The sequence below is a fragment of the Notamacropus eugenii genome, chromosome 5, assembly GCF_028372415.1.
Source record: "Notamacropus eugenii isolate mMacEug1 chromosome 5, mMacEug1.pri_v2, whole genome shotgun sequence".
NCBI classification, from domain to species: domain Eukaryota; kingdom Metazoa; phylum Chordata; class Mammalia; order Diprotodontia; family Macropodidae; genus Notamacropus; species Notamacropus eugenii.
The window spans coordinates 76,697,096-76,711,042 of NC_092876.1; the positions used below are offsets into that span (position 1 = coordinate 76,697,096).

The following is a 13,947-nucleotide window of genomic DNA, read 5'->3' on the forward strand; positions in this document are numbered from 1 at the left end:
ATTTACTTGCAGAAGAAAGAGGAGTTTGTGGGAAACTCAATTTATCTACATGTTGCTTAAAAATTGATGATAATGGAAGGATAGTGAAAGAGATCACCAAGAATATCAGGAAAGTTGCCCACGTTCCTGTACAAATTTGGAACTCCCTTTTCAATACGTGTTGGTGGTCCTGTTTTGAAGGGAGCTGGTGGAAGAGATTACTGTGGTTTGGCATCATAGCAGTTAGTGGTATCATATTACTTCCTATTTGTTTACCTTGTTTGATTTCACTTATTACTAAAATAGTTAGAAATTCTCTACTAAAACTAGCTAGAGTAGAAGAGAGGACTGAAGGAGCCATTTGGTTGATGATACTAAAAAAGGAAGGATGGGCACCTGTGGAGGCAAAAGACAGGAATGATCCTGATTGGGATGAGGAGATTAATAGACAGTGTGAGATCATGTTACAGAACTGTGGTTGAAATATCCATGAGAAGTCTTCAGGTTAATAAATAAGAGGAGGGATTGAGTGGGATAGGTTTAGTGAAGACTTCTCAGATTGTAATTCTTCTCCCAGGGGTGAGGTAAGACTGAGAGGCTCAAGGTTACAATATTTTTAGAACAGAATAATTCCATATAAGGATATAAAACTATGTAGTACATTAGGGTCTCAATGATTGGATAAAGTTTACCTAATTCTTCAATGTCTTCATTTCAAAAGGGATTGGTTAGATTTCGTGTCTAGACTGTAAGATCATATTCTCAGCTAATGAGGATAATGGTCAGTGGGGGGGGGGGAGGGACTTGCGTTAGAGTCTATATAAATCACTGCCTTTTCTTTGTCTTCGGCTTTCCTACTCCTACAGGTAAGCCCCGCTTCTCGAGAATCGAATAAATCACTTTTCTGTCATCACTTTGAGAGGCCTCTGAGTAATTGATTTATGTAGGGACCTGAGCCATCCCACACAGTGTGATTTAGGAAGCAGCAAAAGTTCTCAGCATTTCTCATTCCTCATTTCTTCACTGACTTGTCAGGATACTTGAAAGCTTCATGGTGAACATCTCTTCCTGGTGTTAAGGCTCTGGGTTCAGAAGGTGTCTGTGAAAATAAATTTGTATTACATGGGAGTAGAGAGACATTCACCCACCTATCCTCAAGATATTTGCACAAGATTTGGATCTTAAATTAATTTTCTGTTACCCAGTAAGGCATAAGGCTCTAAGGGGAATGGAAATGGGACTAGGAGAAGTTCATGGGGTAAGTATGGAGATTAATTGGAGGGCAAATGAGGAAAAGGTCTCATGAAAGCTCTGGGGGTCAAGCCAAAGGAGCTTTTTTTCTAGTTCTACAGAAAATCTTTTTGACACCCACCCTTTCCTAACAGTGTGAATATGAGTAGGAGAAGACATATTACTAGGTCAAATACTCTACCTAGTGACCATGAGGGAGGAGATATCTTCTGGTCAGAGCTCTAGAGGCAACCCCTTCCCATCTTCAGCACAACTCAGTGACATGAGGGAGTAAGGCCAGGTTCAACTTTCCCTCTTGAAAGGGCTCAGGGCCCAGGGAAGGGCTCTCTGGAGGCCCATCTGTTGGGCACTAGATGGTAGTAGGAAAGTGGGACAGTACACACACACACACACACACACACACACACACACACACACTCAGAGTTTATTCCTCCTTATGTGTGTGTATGTATGTATGTAGGTGTGTATGTATATTTACACACATACAAGCACATACTCTACTATCTGCTTCCCTGTGAGTAATGGGGGAATTGTGGAAACTGAGTGACCCATATTGATTCCATCTTGTGACTCAGTTCTAGAGCTAGCTCAGTTCCTTTTCTGTTCAGTTATGAGTCTAATCCAATTTTTGTTTTGTGAGAAGAACTTATTCAGTTATGAGAATTGTGAGAAAACTTCTTTGTATTGTTTGAACTTAGTTCTTCGTGGTTTGGAAGCTGGACCCCTCTACTTTCTGCTTAGAGACGCTTAACCAAGGACCTAGATTATGCTGCCCAGATATTCAGTCAGATCCAAAGATCGATGTAAGGAGTTTTCTCACAATTATACATCTCTAACAACCTATATGTCTTATCTGAAACCTGGTCCCATGCTCATCAATCATTTACACTTTCTTTGTTCCTTTGATTAAATATAGACACTAAGGGAAGCGGGGGACTAGAACACCTCTTTTTAAAAAATTGAATTATTTTATTTGTTTTCAGTGTTCAGCAATCATTTCCATATATCTTATATTTTTTTCTACTCCCTCATTCTCCCCTCCCTCCACCCTCCCTCTCTGAGATGGCATACAATCTTGTATAGGTTCTACATGTACATTCCTATTAAATGCATGTTGCATAGAAGAATTAAAATGAATGGCAGAAACCATAAAACAAAACAAAACATAATACAATAGAAAATGGTTTGTTTCTACCTGCAATCCAATTCCATAGTTCTTTCTCCGGATGTGGAAGGTGTTTTGCCTCAGGAGTCCATTGGAAATTTTTTAAGTCCATGCATTTCAATGAAGTAGTAACTCTACCAGAAGAATTCCTCACACACTGTGGTTGTTGCTGTGTACAAAATTCTCCTGGTTCTACTCCTTTCACTCAGCATATAAGTCTTTCCAGACTTCTCTGAAGTCCTCCTGTTCATTGTTTCTCATAGCACAATAGTATTCCATTACATTCTGCTCGGGGTCAGGGCCCGAGCCCCCTGGATCCCCCTGACCCACAGGCCTCTAATCTGTGGGCCCTGAAGGAAGGAGACCGGAGACAAGATGATCCAGGCAACAACAACAACTCTCTATTCAGCTGAGGGTTAGGGTTTATAAAGGCTGATCCACCAATCACATACATGCTGAGCTCATCCCATTACTTCACCATCTCGTGACTGTTCCACATCCTTACACCCGCAGTAAGGAAGAAAGCTTATCTTGTTCCTGCAGCTAGTTCCTGGGTTCCCAGGCTCACTTGTAACTTTACTGTACAGGACATTGGTATCTGCAGGAACATCAGGTTCCAGGGTCACACAGAGCTTCTGCCAGGGTGCGCACCAGCACCGTTCCCACGGGAACAGGCTTTGCCTCTGACTTGCACCCCCTGGGACCCTCTGGGCCCCTTACAACTCCCCCTTTTTGTTTTTGCAGCTCTGAGGTACCATACAAGCAATTCCAGGGGAGCCACAGTTTTGATCCAAGTCCGTAGTTCTATACAGGTGAAGTCTGGTATCTGTCCCATCACAATCACTACTATTATACTGCTCTGCACCTCTGCCCACATTCTTGCTAACCCTCCTACATATAGTACATATAGCTAATTAGCAGGCCTAAGGCCATAGCAGATGTAAAGAAACAAGCAATCACAACACAGCTAATACATAGTTTTTGTCACATCTAACAGCCAGATGTTGCACCATCTCTTTCTACAGAGAATGTATACTCTTGAGTTTGATACCAAGTATGATTTACCTTAGCAGGGAACATAGCATATGTGGGTTGCTGTATAATCATAGCAAAGGGGTCTGATTGAGAATTGATACATCGAGATAAAGTACAATACATATCATCCTAAATACCTCGTGGTGGTGTGTCTGGTCTGGAAGGAGTGGTGGCCTAATAAGTGAGGATCCCGTTCCAATCAAAATAGCAATATATACATCTGAGTGACAATATACATACATCTGACATCTGAGTGACAATATAAATACAACTGAGTCTAGGATACACATGACTGGTCAGTGAACAGTAATACGTAACTGGCACATGAATCCTATGGGTTCAGCTGACTACTACAGGAGGAAGGAGGAAGGGAGATAACGGCTGCTGCTGGGGCAGACTGTGTCCTTGAGGGAGAAACTGCCTGAGATGGTATTTGGGAAAAGTGATTTCAGTATTAGGGTCCGAGGACATACGTTCAACTGTATACAATGCGAATTCAGTCTTAGGGCCCAAGTACATCTGGCCAAACTGAGGGCCCACTACGGCCAAACTGAGGGCCCACGTCACTCCCCCTTTTTGTTTTTTGATGAAGAGAAGAACCCAGATCTACGGCGTAAGGGACGAAGGTCTCAGCGTCTGCAGCTGGCATCCTGATGAGAGGGGACGGAGAGCCGTCCCAGGCACACAAGGTCCCGATAGTGGAGAGGCCACAGCAGTCCAGAGGGTAACGAGCCGCAGACAGTAAGTCACATAGAGCCAGAACCGGTATCTCCAAAGTGGAAGACACGAAACCTGGAGGAGACAAAGCTGGCAAGGAGGTGAAGCAAGCAAAGGCCAAAATCGACCAGAAGGGGTTAAAAATGGTAGTTACATCATTCTGCTGTCTTCTGAACATACGTCCCCACACATTCCCGACATGCTTAAACCCCCTGAAACTGGCACAAAAGTACCTGGAGCAACGATCGGGGGATATGAAGGACCTTGATGACCCCACACACCCCACCTTCCCGTCTGCTTTCCCTAGTGTCAATCAAACCTGTTATGCATCCAAAGCTGTTGAACCCACCATCCAGACTGCTTTACCTTCCACAACCTTCCTACCACAGACAGGTAGCACACAAGGCATAGCGTCACTACCAGAGCTGTAGGGCCATACACAAAAGAGACCCCTAACTCGAACTGCACAACTGAAGAGACGTCCAGCAATGTTGCACAGGCTTGTTTATGTCCATGCTGGAAGAAAACTCGTAGAAATGAAGTGGAGAATACATGCACACATGGATTTCAACCTTTGCGTGTCAAAATAGCAAGATCTTTTCTGCTGCAGCACATCTTCCAGAAATCTGTCCGGTGCCTTTACAACAGTGTCACTTGAAGACAAAACCGTTTACAATGATAGGGAAAGCGAAAGTAACATTCCTCAAATGAACCAAAGCCGTAATCATCACAGAATGCCCAGGGAAAAGGCGCAGGGGAATTTCGTGTTGGTAACAGTATAAGACTGAGTACAGAAAAATGGTACTTCTTTTAAAATGCTTCTACACAATGAGGACATCTTAGGGTGAAAGGAATGTACAGAAATGTTTGATCATACCAAGTTCAGGTAAAATAATATCAGTGTTCCGATAAAACTAATATTGGTGTTCCCAGTACAAAAGGGCTCACATATGTTGCTGGTCACTTGCTATATTCAGAGAAATTTGCTATAGAAGGAAAAGCAGGGACATGTGGCATACCAACTAAGACAGGGTAAAACATCCCTGACTCTGTTTGAATTGGGTAACAGTGCAATACTCCAAACCATGCAGTATCTATTCCATAGCCAGACTCAGGAATAGTCAGGTGAGAAACATTCCTTTTTCCAGGACACAAGGGAAAAACTGACCAGGAGGATCCCATCCTAGAGTGAGTCTAGAATTGTCCCCTCGGTGTTTCCTATCCAGATACAAACTTCACCTGTTAACAGTGCAGGATCACAGTCCTTCTGAGTAACTTGTGGCAATTCTCTCAGATACTGATTTAATGCAAGCAACGATACCCAAATTCAAACTCAAACGTAAAATGAAACTAGCTATAGTCCCAAATGCCTTTACCTTAAACAGCAAGTTTCACTGCTCACAGCTCAGAACCAGACACAGTTCTTTCTATACTCATGGAGTTGCAATAAGCAATGAAGATTAACAGGACTCACATACATATGAGATTTCATTTAAAATCCTTCCTTCTCAACTTTAAAACTTGTCCTGATATAAAGGTCAATTATTAAAAATCTTTTCTATCTATTACAACTATTGAGCAAGTCACATTCATTGTTTATGAATTATATAAGCTAAACAAATTTCTTTCTTGGGACTGATGACCTTGTCCACATGAAAGAGGCCTTGGCAGTTTTACAAAATAAAAGGAATTGGCATGGATCCCATGCTTGCCAAACCCCAAACATATAGGAGGACTGTTCTGAATGGGCAGAACCAGTCTAAATAAAATTTTTACTCCATTCTTTTCTTTCTATACACAGTAATCAATTAACAATTTTAGGTTTAGCATTAAAACAGTAACTTCAAAACGTAGGTAATGCTCTTACAACTTTCAAAAATGATACACAAATTATTTTAGCTGTAACTTCTGTAACAGGCAAGGGGGAAAATATCTGGTTTCTCTAAAGGGCAATCACACAACACTATAAGACAAGGGTACAGGAAGGGTAAAGTTTACAATAACATAACTTGAAAATTCAGAGTTAAATTGCCTTTTGTAACACAATTTCTGGAATACCATGATCACTAACTGTACAATACAAGACAGTGTTATTACAATTGAGAAACACAATAGTAACCCAAACAGTGAACTGTAGGTACCGTTATTTACATTTCCAATATACACTCATAAGTGACTAGCAAGCACTGCCTTCTCCTCAGGCTTGATCAGTGGGACACTATACCCCTGACCCATGGTTCCCGTTTAACTGCGAGGCGCTGCTACCCAGCGACTTCTTCCCGCTTCCTGCGAGGCTCTCTCTGCGCTGTTAATCAGCGACTTCTTCCCACTACGCGCGTGGGGATCTCTGCGCCGGCTGACGGCGACTTCTTCCCGCTGCGCGCGCGGGGCTCACTGCGCTGTCTAACAGCGTCTTCTTCCCGCTCCCAGCGGGGCTCCCCCGTCTCCCCACTGCCCGCAGTGAGGGACTCGCGCTGGCTGTCCAGCGACTTCTTCCCGCGGTCAGCGGGGATCTCTGCGCTGATGAACAGCGACTTCTTCCCGCTCCCAGCGGGGCTCACCTTACTCGCTTACGGGCGTTTGGTCCTTCTTCCCAGCTACGGGGGGCCTTCGGTCCCTGTACTTACCCCAGTCCCCAAAACTTTGTGAATCTGCCCTGTCTGAACTATCCAAAGAGAAGTGACATCATACACTTAAAACAATTACAGCAAAGAAACTTTTTCTCTTTTTGGTGAGGCATGAGATGATTAAAACACTAGTTGGGTTGCCTCCATAAGATGAGGGGAAAAAGTTCCCCAATTTCTGGTCTGTCTCCCCACCTTCACAACCTGGCCAGGGTTAAAAGGTAGAAAGAGAGAGAGAATTTTACCAACAACTTTTCAAGGTACTACCCAAGTTATTCTAGTGGGCTTAGATAGCAGCCCCTACTAAAACTGTACATACATTGTTTCTTGGTACATGTTTCTGACCTGACCTGAACTGACTTTAGCAGTCACATAAACTACACAAGAGGAGTTCCTCTCTTTCTCTCTCCCATTCTCTTCCCTGATGCTGCAGCCATCAGAGAGAGAGAAACAGAGGGGGAGGAAAAGAGATAACTGCATTCCAACCAGCACAAGGGCATCGGCGGTATTAACACACAAACACATGCACACAAATTACAGAAAGACAGAACACAGACACAGACACTATGTACAACCTAGGTATGTGGCTTTCTTTCTTTCACTGTGGCCACTCGGTACCATTGTCTGAGGCGTTGAGTCTCCTTGTTGGGCTTGTCTCTCCATGCTGTCATAGCTTTGGGTTGGAAGGTTTGTCCCTCCTTCAGGTCCTGGGCTAGAGTATTGTTGTGGCAGGGCTCCTCGGCATTCTGAGGGCCAATGACCCTTTCTTCTATAGTTTGGGCATGGTGTTTTAGGCCTCACTCCTGGCCTGCTCCTACAGTCTTTTTTAAAATGACCTGTTTTTCCACAACTATAACATTTCTGTCCTTGTCTCATGCTGGCAGCTTCAGTTCTATACTGTCTCTTTACCTGTTCCTTCACGTGAGTTGCAAATGTTACCGAACCTACATCTTCACACCTTTGCATCATCTCTTCCACTCCTGCAGTTCTGGGCAATCCTGTCATAGCCATTCTGCCATCTGTATAAGTTCCTGTTCGTTTTTTCTGTAGCTTTGGATATAATCTCTCTGGACTAAGCTCTCTACCTGTTTTATCTATAAGCAGGGTTACTCACAGTCTGTAACTTTCTTCTTCTTGTCCCAGTCAGCCGAGTGCACGTCTCTCCCAAGCTTCACAGAACCACCGGGGCACTGACTGGAGCATGCAGGTGGCATCACTCTCGTGCGGTTCCGAGCCCACGCCTTGCAGGGGGACCTCGGTTTCCCTTCCAGTCCCTGTTCGGGCGCCAATTGCTCGGGGTCAGGGCCCGAGCCCCCTGGATCCCCCTGACCCACAGGCCTCTAATCTGTGGGCCCTGAAGGAAGGAGACCGGAGACAAGATGATCCAGGCAACAACAACAACTCTCTATTCAGCTGAGGGTTAGGGTTTATAAAGGCTGATCCACCAATCACATACATGCTGAGCTCATCCCATTACTTCACCATCTCGTGACTGTTCCACATCCTTACACCCGCAGTAAGGAAGAAAGCTTATCTTGTTCCTGCAGCTAGTTCCTGGGTTCCCAGGCTCACTTGTAACTTTACTGTACAGGACATTGGTATCTGCAGGAACATCAGGTTCCAGGGTCACACAGAGCTTCTGCCAGGGTGCGCACCAGCACCGTTCCCACGGGAACAGGCTTTGCCTCTGACTTGCACCCCCTGGGACCCTCTGGGCCCCTTACAACATTCATATACCACAACTTGTTCAACCATTCCCCAATTGATGGACATCCCCTTGATTTCCAGTTTTGGTCACCACAAAGAGAGCTGCTATAAATATTTTTGTACATGTGGTACCCTTTCCCATTTTTATGATCTCTTGGGGATACAGTCCTAGTAGCAATATTGCTGGGTCAAAGGGTATGCACATTTTTGTAGCCCTTTGGGCATAGTTCCAAATTGCTCTCCAGAATGGTTGGATTAGCTCACAGCTCCACCAACAATGAATTAGTGTTCCAACTCTCCCACATCTTCTCCAACATTTATTATCTTCCTGTTTTGTCATGTTAGCCAATCTGATAAGTGTGATGTGGTACCTCAGAGTTGTTTTGATTTGCATCTCTCTAATCAATAGTGATTTAGAGCATTTTTTCATATGATTATAGATAGTTTTAATTTCTTCCTCTGAAAATTCCCTGTTCATATCCTTTGACCAGTTATCAATTGGGAAATGACTTGTATTTTTGTGCATTTGACTCAGTTCTCTATATATTTAAGAAATGAGGTCTTTATCACAGATACTAGTTGCAAAAATTCTTTCCCAGTTTTCTGCTTCCCTCCTAATATTGGTTGCATTGGGTTTGTTTGTGCAAAAACTTTTAATTTAATGTAATCAAAGTTATCCATTTTGTACTTCATAATGTTCTCTATCTCTTGTTGGGTCATAAATTTCTCCATTCTCCATAAATCTGACAAATACAGTATTCCTTGTTGCCCTAATTTGTTTATAGTATCAATCTTTATATCTAGATCATGTATCCATTTGGACTTTATTCTTGTGTATGGTGTCAGGCATTGGTCTATGCCCAGTTTCCACCACATTGTTATCCAGTTTTTCCAGCAATTTTTGTCAAACAATGAGTTATTATCTCAGAAGCTGGGCTTCTTTGGTTTCTCTAACAGTAGATTGCTATATTCACTAACTACTGTGTCTTGAGTACCTAATATATTCCACTGGTCTACCCCTCTGTTTCTTAGCCAGAACCAAGTGGATTTGATGATTGCTGATTTGTAATACAATTTGAGATCTGGTGGGGCTAGGCCATCTTCCCTAGTATTTCTTTTCATTAGTTCCCTTCATATTCTGGAACTTTTATTCTTCCAGATGAATTTTGATATAATTTTTTCTAACTCTAGAAAATAATTATCTGGTAGTTTGATTGGTATGGCACTGAATAAATAAATTAATTTAGGTAGAATTGTCATTTTTATTATGTTAGCTTGGCCTACCCATGAGCAACTGATATTTTTCCATTTACTTAGATCTGACTTTATTTGTGGGAAAAGTGTTTTGTAATTGTGTTCATATAGTCCCTGGATTTGTTTTGGCAGATAGACTTTCAGATATTTTATCGTATCTAACATAGCTTTAAATGGGATTTCTCTTTCTATCTCTTGCTGTTGGGCTTTGTTAGTAATATATAGAAATGCAGAATATTTGTGCAGGTTTATTTTGTAACCTGCAACTTTGCCAAAGTTGTTTATTATTTCAAGTAGGCTTTTACTTGATTCTCTGGGATTCTCTAAGTATGTCATCATATCATCTGCAAAGAGTGATAGCTTAGTTTCTTCTTTGCCTATTCTAATTCCTACAATTTCTTTTTCTTCTCTTATTGCTACAGCTAGCATTTCTAATACCATATTGAATAACAGTGGTGATAATGAACATCCTCGTTTCACCCCTGATCTTACTGGAAACTCATCTAGCTTGTCCCCATTGTCCCCTTAATGCTTGCTGATGGTTTTAGGTAGATACTGCTTATTATTCTATAGAAAGTTCCACTTATTCCTATGCTTTCCAGTGTTTTCAATAGGAATGGGTGCTGTACTTCGTCAAAAGTTTTTCTGCATCTATTGAGATAATCATGTGGTTTCTGTTAGTTTTGTTGTTGATATGATCAATAATACTAATAGTTTTTTCTAATATTGAACCAGCCCTGCATTCCTGGTATAAATCCTAACTGATCATAATATATATTCTTGTGATAAGTTGCTGTATTCTTTTTGCTAATATCATATTTAAAATTTTTGCATCTATATTCATCAAGAAATTGGTTTATAATTTTCTTTCTCTGTTTTGGCTCTTCCTTGTTTAGGTGTCAGAACAATTTTTGTATCACAGAAAGAATTTGGTAGGACTCCTTCTTCAGCAATTTTCCCAAATAGTCTATATAGTATTGGAATGAACTATTCTTTAAATGTTTGATCGAATTCACTTGTAAATCCATCTAGCCCTGGAGATTTTTTCCTAGGGAGTTCATTGATGGCTTGTTCAATTTCCTTTTCTGAGATGAGGTTATTTAAGTACTCAACTTCCTCTTCTGTTAATCTTGGCAAATTCTATTTTTTAAAATAATCATCCATCTCTTTAGATTGTCGATTTATGAACAAAGTTGGGCAAAGTAATTTCTAATTATTGTTTTAATTTCCTATTCATTGGAGGTTAGTTCACCCTTTTCATTTTTTATATTGGTAATTTGGTTTTCTTCTCTCTCTTTTTAAATCAAATTGACCAAAGGTTTATCAATTTTATTGATTTTTTCATAAAACCAACTCTTAGTTTTATTTATTAGTTCAATAGTTTTCTTAATTTCAATTTTATCAATCTCTCCTTTGGTTTTCAGTATTTCTAATTTGGTATTTACTTGAGGTTTTTCAATTTGTTCTTTTTCTAGCTTTTCCAGCTACATGCCCAATTCATTGATCTCCTCTTTCTCTATTTTTTCACGTAGGCATTCAAAGATATAAAATTTTCCTGAAGAACTGCTTTTGCAGTATCCCATAAGATTTAGTAGGTTGCCTTATTATTGTCATTCTCTTGAATGAAGTTGTTGATTGTTTCTATAATTTATTGTTTAACCCACTCATTCTTTAGGATTAGATTGTTTAGTTTCCAAATAGTGTTTGGTTTACATTTCCATGGCCTTTGATTACACATAATTTTTATTGCATTATATTGTCTGAGAAAGATGCATTGACTATCTCTGCCTTTCTGCACTGGATTGTGAGGTTTTTATGGCCAAGTACATGGTCAGTTTTTGTATATGTGCCATGTACTGTTGAGAAAAAGGTATATATTTTCTATCCCCATTCAGTGTTCTCCAGAGATCTATCATATCTCCCTTATCCAGAGTTTTATTCACCTCCTTAACTTCTTTCTCGTTTATTTTGAGGTTAGATTTATCAAGTTCAGAGATGGGGAGATTGAGGTCCCCCACTAGTATGGTTTTGTTGTCTATTTCTTCCTGTAACTCCCTTAACTTCTCTAAGAATTTGGATGATATACCACTTGGAGCATATATGTTTAGTAATGAAATTGCTTTGTTTTCTATGGTGCCTTTTAGCAGGATAGTTTCCTTCCTTATCTCTTTTGACTAGATCTATTTCTGCTTTTGCTTTGTCTGAGATTAGGATTAGTACCCCTGCTTTTTTCACATCAGTTGAAGCACAATATAGTCTACTTCAACCTTTTACCTTTATCCTGGGTGGATTCCCCTGTTTCAAATGTGTTTCTTGTAAACAACATATTGTTGGATTATGGTTTTTAATCCATTCTGCTATCTGTCTCTGTTTTATGGGAGAGTTCATCCCATTCACATTCACAGTTGTGGTTACTATTTGTGTCTTTCCCTCCATTCCCTTTCCCTTGTTTATGCTTTTAGTACTCCCTTCTCCCTTCCCCTCCACCACAGAGTTTTAATTTTTTACCACTACATCCCTCAGTCTTCCCTCTCTTCTTTCAGCCCCCCTCCCTTTTAATTCCCTTTTCCCTTACTCTCCCTTTTATCCTCCACTCCCTTTTCTTTCCCCCTGCCCCTCATATTGCCTATAGAGCTAGCTGTATTTCTATTCTTAACTGAGTTAGTTGTACCCTCCTTGAATACAATCAGATGAGAGTACCTCTCAAATAATGCTCATTTCCTTCCTGTTTTTCTATGTACTGTAATATATTTTTGTGCCTCTCCCTGTGATGTAATTTATTTTTTCTGCCTTCTCCTTTTCATATCTCCCATTACAATCCCTCTGTACACTTAAATCACATTTATTATCATCACATCATTTAATTTATACCCACTTCCTCTATCGATGCATATCCCTTTTACATTTCATAATAAATATACAATTCTCAAGATTAACAAGTATTATCTTCCCTTATAGCAATGTAAACATTTGCCCATATTGTGTTACAAGTTTTTCTTTTCCCCCTGTTTACCTTTTTATGCCTCTCTTGAGACCTGAGTTTGAAGATCACATTTTCTATTAAGCTCTGGCCTTTTCATCAGGAAGGTCTGGAAATTCCGTATTTCGTTGAATGTCTATCTCCTTGCCTGAATTATTATGCTCAACTTTTGTTGGGCAATTAATCCTTGATTGTAGTCCCAGCTCCATTGCCTTACAGAATATCATATTTCAATTCCTTCAGTCTTTTAAGGTAGAAGCTGCAGGGTCCTATGTGATTCTGACTGTAGCTCCTCGATATTTGAATTGTTTCTTTCTGGCTGCCTGCAGTATTTTCTCCTTCACTTGATAGTTCTGGAATTTGGCAACGGTATTCCTTGGTGTTTTTAGTTTGGGCTCCCTTTCAGGAGGTGAACGGTGGATTCCTTCAATGACTATTTTGCCCTCTGGATCTAGAGCTTCTGGGCAATTTTCCTTGTTGATTTCTTGGATGATATTGTCCAGACTCTTTTTTTTCATCATGGCTTTCTGTTAGACCAATAATCCTTAGATTTTCTCTTCTGGATCTATTTTCCAGATCAGTTGTTTTTCCTATTAGCTATTTTACATTTTCTTCTATCTTTTCATTCTTTAGATTCTGTTTGACTGATTCTTGATTTCTCATAGATTCATTAGCTTCTACTTGCCCAATTCTAATTTTTATCAGATTGTTTTATTCAGTTGACATCTCTTTTTCTGATTTCAGAGAATTGTACCTGTTTGTTCTCTTCCTCCCAACTCAAAAAACCCCTAATCTTTACTCTAATTAGAAATCAGAACACCCAATCCTGTATCATGGTTTATATCCTGTTAATTGTTTGCTTTTAGTGTATTAAACTCTGTTTCCCTCCATAATCGAGATCCAGTGCCAAGCTTAGGAAGGCTTGGCACACTTGATTGTTTGTGTTATGCAATTGATATGCATTTCTTAATAAATAAATATGTTTAAAAGCTTAGTTTCCTTAGTCATTTCAAATTCCACCCACAATAGCTGATGCATACCTGCAAAGAAATAATGACATATTTCACATGGGGGGACATTTCTCTTCAGGAAGTGGAAAGAATATAATTACTTCTGTCACATGAGTCAGAGATTTTTCTAGGCTATATGTTCTTTCTTTATGAACAATTCAAACTGTTTAAAGGTACAAAAGTCAGCTAACCTACTTAAAACCCATTAAAGCAGACAAAACTGAT

At 40.4% G+C, this 13,947-nt stretch overlaps 1 long non-coding RNA gene across 1 annotated transcript; it reads right to left on the reverse strand.

Annotated features, from left to right (window-relative positions):
- Nucleotides 1-893: 893 nt before the first annotated feature.
- Nucleotides 894-2,797, reverse strand: LOC140504602 (uncharacterized). The gene is made up of 2 exons (XR_011967158.1): nt 2,426-2,797; nt 894-1,078 (listed from the first exon to the last, which is right to left on the reverse strand). It is a non-coding gene; the product is annotated as an uncharacterized lncRNA (long non-coding RNA).
- Between the last annotated feature and the right edge of the window lie 11,150 nt (nt 2,798-13,947).